Source organism: Rattus rattus, chromosome 1 (assembly GCF_011064425.1).
Source record: "Rattus rattus isolate New Zealand chromosome 1, Rrattus_CSIRO_v1, whole genome shotgun sequence".
NCBI classification, from domain to species: Eukaryota; Metazoa; Chordata; class Mammalia; order Rodentia; family Muridae; genus Rattus; species Rattus rattus.
This window is the reverse complement of record NC_046154.1, coordinates 105,561,386-105,567,910: the sequence shown is the minus strand read 5'-3', so window position 1 is coordinate 105,567,910 and position 6,525 is coordinate 105,561,386. Positions and strand designations below refer to the sequence as shown.

The 6,525-nt window shown below is 35.7% G+C and overlaps 1 pseudogene; it reads right to left on the bottom strand.

The window, feature by feature from the left end:
* Positions 1-3,802: 3,802 nt before the first annotated feature.
* Positions 3,803-5,079, bottom strand: LOC116902116 (annotated as a pseudogene).
* Positions 5,080-6,525: the final 1,446 nt, after the last annotated feature.

Genomic DNA, 6,525 nt, shown 5'->3' with positions numbered 1-6,525 from the left:
AAAGACATTTATCAAAATTGTCCATTACAATCAAACTGGCTTTATCACAGAAATATAAAAATTCAACCTATATGTCAATAAATATAATAAATCATAAAATATGCTCAAAGATAAAAAATCAAATGATCACGTAAATATATGATGATTAAGCCAGTAAAAAAATCTTCAACAGGTTTTGTAATAAAAGTCCTAAAAAGGAAGGACTAATGGGAATTTACCCCAACGTATTAAGGTCCATGTGACAAAGGTGCTTCCATCATCTACATAAATGGAGCAAACCTTAAAGTACAGCCACTGAAATCAGGAAAATTTCATGGATGTCTGCTATCTCCATTCCTTTTGAATGCATTGTTCAATGTAGTAGCTAGAGCAGTAAAATAAAGGAAATTAGAGAAATACAAATAGGAAAAGATGATGTGATATTGCATACAAGACAGACAAAAAACTCAGTTATTAGAGATAAGTAACAATTTCATCAACATGGCTCTACAAAAAATTAACATACAAAAATAAGTAACTGTTCTACACACCAAAACATACAAGGAGTTTCTATTGCTATGAATCTCATTTCTTATGTCACAATCATGTCTTTCCATACATTTCATTAATTAAGAAGGCCAATGTGCTGTGCTGTGTGTGTGTGTGTGTTTCTGATACTGTTGTCATTCCCACAATAACAGTCAGGTCAATAGACCCAGTATTAAGTATATTGGAATAGTAGCTCAAATTTCATATATATATATATATATATATATATATATATATATATATATATATATTCTGAGATTGCCTTGTTACAACATGGGGTACACACAGTAATAAAGCTCCATGTTTCATTTTATGTAATCTCTAGTTATATATTATGCAAAATATTTCACATCCTTACATTTTATACCCACTACAAGTTAAGATTGATCATAGCAGATGTCTCTTTGTTTTGCTTTCCACCCTGTATTGCATGCTGTGATCAAAACTGTCATAATACAATACAGTAAATATCTCTCAGTTAAGTTATTACACATTGAATTGCCTGAATCACAAAGGAGAAATAGATGCTCATTACTTCTTAACTTGTCCAGGATCACAGAAACATGTAGTAATAGAGTTAGAATTTAAATCTAACTCCATGTTAACATTTAATTTATGTTTTCCTTTTAAAGGAATATCTGTCCCAAACAACATCTTATTCTTCCTATTTATTCCCCATATTTAAATACTGAATATAATTGTAAAAGGTGTTATGTGAGCTGATGACATATAAGACTACTACACACCACTGTACCACTGTAACTGTATGATACAATGCTGCTCAATTAATTCTTTAATATATTCTATTACAATGAAATTATATAATATTGTGTGTGTATGTGTTTGTGTATGTGTTCAATATCAAATCTGCTTTAAATAAAGCAGTTTAGAGTAACCAACCAACCGAAATTCCTATGTACATAACTGTTAACACAACAGAAATAAAATGTGCTTCATACTAAATATTCCATCCTGCCAGAAGCTCTTCACTGATGCTCCTTTACTTTGCACTTACAACACACTAAAACTGTTGAAAGAAAACAGAAGAACAGATGTAGAGGAGCTGGAGTTCCTCCATAGAATTCTAAATGGCACACAGACTCCTTGTAACAGCAAATAAAAGCTTGCAATCATTAAGATGCCTTGAAAGGAAGACAGAGAACTCAACAAACATTTAGATTCCCCACAAACCATTTCATCTTTGTCAGAATTTAATTTAAAACACTTTTGACATTCAATTATTCACTGTAGACAGACTCAGAATCACATCATCTGCTGCCAAAGTTAAATTACCAAAGAGAGAGACATAAACCTGAGTGTTTCCTTCATAAGATAGCCCATAATGATAAAAAATTCTTCCTACAGGCATCATGTACTATACGCATTAACACAGTTTCTAAGCAAAGATCAATCTCCAGCTACTTGTGGAACCTAGAAGTAACTCGAGAAGTAACATTGACTTCCATAGTAATTATTTTAATTGGATCTAAGCTTAATTTAATAAATTTTATTGTGTTATTTTTACTAGTGTCAGCTGTTTATTAACACTCTTTCAAACTGGCTTATCTATTTACAATTTATCTTGTTGACATGTTTTAATGAATATTCAAATTTGATGGATTAAAATAGATTAACTATGAAATATAGTCAAACCAGCAAATCTTAAAAGCAATAATTTGATGCATTCAAATGAGGTATCTATTAACCACGAGTGGCTTTTATACATCATAAAAGATCACATGTCTCTGAAGGACTTTTCCCAAACTGTTGATCCCAAATGAAAACCTTTAACCCTTTCTTTCACCTTATATTCTGTGGCATTGAATTCAGTATAAATTGTTAAGATAGGACTGTCCTTCATAATCATTGATTCTTCTAATCTAAACATCTTTGACGCTTGGATATATCTTAATTATGTGGGGAAAATGTCATCTATCAGTATAGAAAGTGATAATTGGCTTGAACAATATTTATTTATTTATTTATTTATTTATTTATTATTTATTTATGTATGTAACATGCCTGTTTCATCATGGAGGCCAAACTCTAAACCTGAACAATTACTTTCCCTCACCATTCTCCACTAATTACAAATTGTAAGATGGCTTTCTGGTAAGTATATATTCATTATACAAATAATGGGCTTTGGTTAAAATTTTAAAGATCTAGCTTTCTCTCTCTCTCTCTTTCTCTCTCTCTCTCTCTCTCTCTCTATCTTTCTCTCTCTCTCATGTGAGTGTATACATGAATTTGCTTGTGTGTGAAATGAAGAGGGCAACCAGTTCCCTGGAGTTGTTTCAGTGAGTAAGGAGCCAAGTTAAAGTGGGAATTGAACTCAGGTTTTTGGCAGGAGCATTTTGGTGCTTTGAGTGGCTACAGGCTCATGTATGTGAACACTTGCTAACATTTTCAGAGGTTTAGAAAAGATATTCTTCGTAAAGGAATTATTTCACTGAAGGTGGCCTTTAAGAGACCTTGAACAATTTCTGGTTGTTTTCTAGACTCTGTGATTATAGTTCAAGATGCATGAGATCAGTTTGCTATTATAGCTGCCATGCCTGCTACCATGCCTTGCTCTTCCTCTGACATTTTGAACTCTTATCTCCCTGGCATCATAAACCCAAGTAAAATTGTTCTTCCATAAATTGGTTTGGATATGTGGTTTATGAGATCAATAGCAACTAACCCATGTATCCAGTACTTGAAAACATGAGCCATCTCTACAGACATGTTTCTGTGATAGTTTCATGCATGCCTATAGTACAATTTAGCTGTCATTATCCTCTCTTGTGTCTCCTGTTCCCTAATGTTAGTCTCCTTCACAGTAGTTCCTCTGATACTTTCATGTGCTTCTTTCTTTTTTGTTTAAAGTGGATTAATCTTCATGAAGAAAATAGGAGATATTTGTCTTTCTGAATCTTATCTTCGTTGCTTAACTTGATGATCTCAATCCACATAACTGTTATAGGGAGAGCATATATTTTATGTCCCTCACCATTTACTCCCTGAAATATAATGCTATTCTCTTTTCTTTTTCTAGACATGATAAATGAATTTTGAGGATATAGTCAGTATTTTTTTAAAATGTTTTATTTAAAACCCATCAGTGAAGTGGATGGCTTGGGTCTCTGACAAACCATTCACATTTGAGCATAAGTCAGTAACTGTATGCAATCACTCATTGCTAGATACAAATTTACTGATCAGACCACAACTTTCTTTGATGGAACAGAAGAAATTTCCCTGTGAAAGCAGCACTTTTGAAACATGTAATTCAGTGTTCCTCTCCTTCATTCTTACGCTTGCCTTCAAGAGAATCCACACTATCTTCCTCATAATCCTTCTCTAGGGCAGCCATGTCCTCATGGACCTCAGAGATTTCCCCTCCTCAATACCCTCACCCACATATGAGTGCACAAAGCCATGCTAGGCTTACATCAGACTGAACTCCTGATCTAGGTAAGCCCAGGCTTAGCAATGGCTGTGGTTTTGCTCAGCATGAACACAGCTCTTTCGATATTGACCAGGTCACCACCAGGCACCACCGTGGGAAGGTGGTAATCAATGCCAGTAGCAATTCAGTCCACAAACTGAAATGGTATGCTGGGTCTTGATGGTAGCAATGGCAGGATTGACATCTTTTGGCACCGTATCAAGCAGCAGGCAATAAGCCATGTATTTACTATGGCAAGGGTCACATTTGACCATCCAGTTGGCTGGCTCAAAGCAGGCATTGGTAATCTCTGCTAAAGAAAGCTGCTCATGGTAGGCTTTCTCAGCAAAGACGACAGGTGCCTAAGTGGCCAGAGAGTGTGGATTAAAGATTATAGCACCAGGTTAGTCTAGAATTCTGTCTGATCTGTCAAATCAACATTAAAGGCCCCATCAAATCTGAGGGAAGCAATGACAGAAAACAAAACTTGACCTGTTAATCTGTTTAGGTTAGTATAGGTTTGGTGCTCAGTATCGAGGTTTCTAGACAGTGTCATAAATAACCCATTCTACTAAGAAGGCACAACCAGAATTCTCCAGAGTGGCATGGGTGATAAGGATGGAATTATAGGGCTCAGAGACAGAAACCTGGGCAGGAACTGCATAAATGGAAAATTTCAGCTTGGATTTCTCTCTGTTGTCAACTGAGAGTCACTAATCAGCAAAAAATGTGAACGTAGAGCCTCCCCTGCCAAAGCTGTGGAAAACCAAGAAGCTTTCTGAATTCTTTCCAAGACAAAGTCAAGGATCTCCTTGACAATGGTATAGTGGCCATAGGCATAGTTATTGGAAGCATCTTCCTTGACTGTGATGAGCTTCTCAGGGTGGAAGAACTGGTGATAATACCAGTATGAACTTCATCAATAACTATGGGTTCCAGGTCTACAAACACTGCCTGTGGCTCATGCTTGCCACCTCTTATCTTGCTGAGGAAGGTATCGAAGGAGTCCTTTCCAATGCTCTTGGCACTTGGTATTTGGCCAGGCAGTCGAGCTTCCAGCAGGCATTACCTATCTGGACACCAGGAGGGCTATCTTTGAGGGAGATGCACTCATGCATTATTGCAGCTTCTTCACACCTGCTGGCATATGGTGGAGGTGTGGAGGAGGTGTTGCTTCTCACAGCGTTACTCTTAGGGGCTGGATGTAAGAGAACCTCCCATATCCAGTATTAATGAAAATGATAGATATATAACTAGATACTAAGCAGTCACCCTTGAAATCATTACACACACACACACACACACACACACACACACACACACACACACGTTAACACACATATGAGTTAAAGAAAAGAAATATAGCCCATGTATTTAAGAGAAACTAGAACAAAACAAGGATTGGAAGGAAATAAGGTAATTCTTAAAATGGGGAAATAAGGTAATTCTACCCTAAGACATTTTTAAATTAAATTAAAGTTATTTAATTAATTATCCTATAATGCTAAAGATGAAGAATTTCCAAAGAAAATATACAATCAAATAGATATGGCTGAAGATATATAAGTAATTGAGTTCATGAATTCAAATGTCATGTAACTAACTCTCTTCTTTCTGTTTCATATAATGCGTGGTCATTCTCCTTTGCTAATTACCTCCAACTTAACTGTATTCACTCTCACAGGAATGCCTAACTTAGCAAGCACTGAATAACTCTTCCCATTGTTCAGTCTCAGATATGCTCCATTTCCTGAGACTCAATGTCCAGGCTCCAACATTGACACTCGTGTTCACACCACTACTGTGTGACTCAAAAGAAAATGCTGTTCCTCCTGTCATTTGGGCATGATTTCCGTCTGTTCCTCAAGGTTTCACATTTTAATTCAGCGAAACTAGAAATTCAGGGTGTCAGTGTAGGTCAGTCATTCATTTTCAGAGCCTATATCCCGACACAGTTTCAATTATATTTACTAAATCTTCTTCCTCTGCCCTTTCTTTTCTTTTTCTTTTTTCTATTACTTAGAGCAAGGGCACACTGTTCCCATTCGATTACATGCAAGTGTTTCAGTTAGCATTGGTTACTTTAGCCTTGCTTTCTTCCAATACATTTAGAAGGATCCTAGAAATCAATTTCAATACACACATTATGAAGAGCTGACCATGTCACTCCAGTATTTAAAACATCATGCTGAAAAATTAAAGTCCACTGAATGAGCGTAATTTTTTTATTTAATCCATTGCCAACTTCCATATACTTATTTTTGAATCTGTACTTTACAATTTAAGCATATTTTACTATGATGTGAAAATTTTTATAGATTATTCATTTTACTCCCAGAATATTGAGTATTATTCTGAAATTTCCACAGGAATAGCTATACCAGTTTTCTACTTGTGTTCTGCTGTGACAAATCCCCACAAACAAGCTGTTTAAAGTCCTATATTGTCTTCCTATTCTGCAGTTTGATGGCTCTGCTTTTCTAAAAACAAGGAGTTGACAGACTATAGCTCCTTCTGGAGTCTCCAAGTATAGATATATGTAGGCAGGACACTGTATCTGCAGA